Raw genomic sequence first — 601 nt, forward strand, 5'->3', positions numbered from 1 at the left:
ACCCCATAACATCCCATAATAACCCCATAACATCCCATAATAACCCCATAACATCCCATAATAACCCCATATAACATCCCATAATAACCCCATAACATCCCATAATAACCCCATATAACATCCCATAATAACCCCATAACATCCCATAATAACCCCATAACACCTCTTAATAACCCCACGGCATCCCATGATGCCCCTCGACATCCCATGATGCCCCATTCTCTCCCCAGCTCTCTGTCTCCATTTCCTGTCCCGGCGGCCGCACGCTGACCCTGCAGACCATCACAGCCAATGGCTGCCGCTGTGACCAGTGCCGGGGGGCGCGGCTGTGAACGGCCTATGGGGCCCAATGTAGGGCTGAATATGGGGCCGAATATAGGGCTGAATATGGGGCTGAATATGGGGCTGTGAGCCATTCTATGGGGCTGAGTATGGGGCTGTGAGCCGCCCTATGGGGCCAAATATAGGGCTGAATATGAGGCTGCGAGCCATTCTATAGGGCTGAATATGGGGCCGAATATGGGGCTATGAGCCTCCCTATGGGGCTGAATATAGGGCTGAATATGGGGCTGTGAGCTGCCCTATGGGGCTGAATATAGGG

At 52.6% G+C, this 601-nt stretch overlaps 1 long non-coding RNA gene across 1 annotated transcript in view; it reads left to right on the plus strand.

Moving 5' to 3' along the window:
* Positions 1 to 398, plus strand: part of LOC122192448 — a 1,008-nt gene extending 610 nt beyond the window's left edge. Inside the window, exon 2 of the long non-coding RNA XR_006182613.1 lies at positions 231 to 398. This is a non-coding gene — a long non-coding RNA (uncharacterized LOC122192448). The remainder of the gene's footprint in view (positions 1 to 230) is intronic.
* The last annotated feature ends 203 nt before the right edge of the window (positions 399 to 601 follow it).

Source organism: Lagopus leucura, unplaced genomic scaffold (assembly GCF_019238085.1).
Source record: "Lagopus leucura isolate 7727_CA_CO unplaced genomic scaffold, USGS_WTPT01 31588-0_obj-0_obj, whole genome shotgun sequence".
In the NCBI taxonomy this organism is placed as follows: domain Eukaryota; kingdom Metazoa; phylum Chordata; class Aves; order Galliformes; family Phasianidae; genus Lagopus; species Lagopus leucura.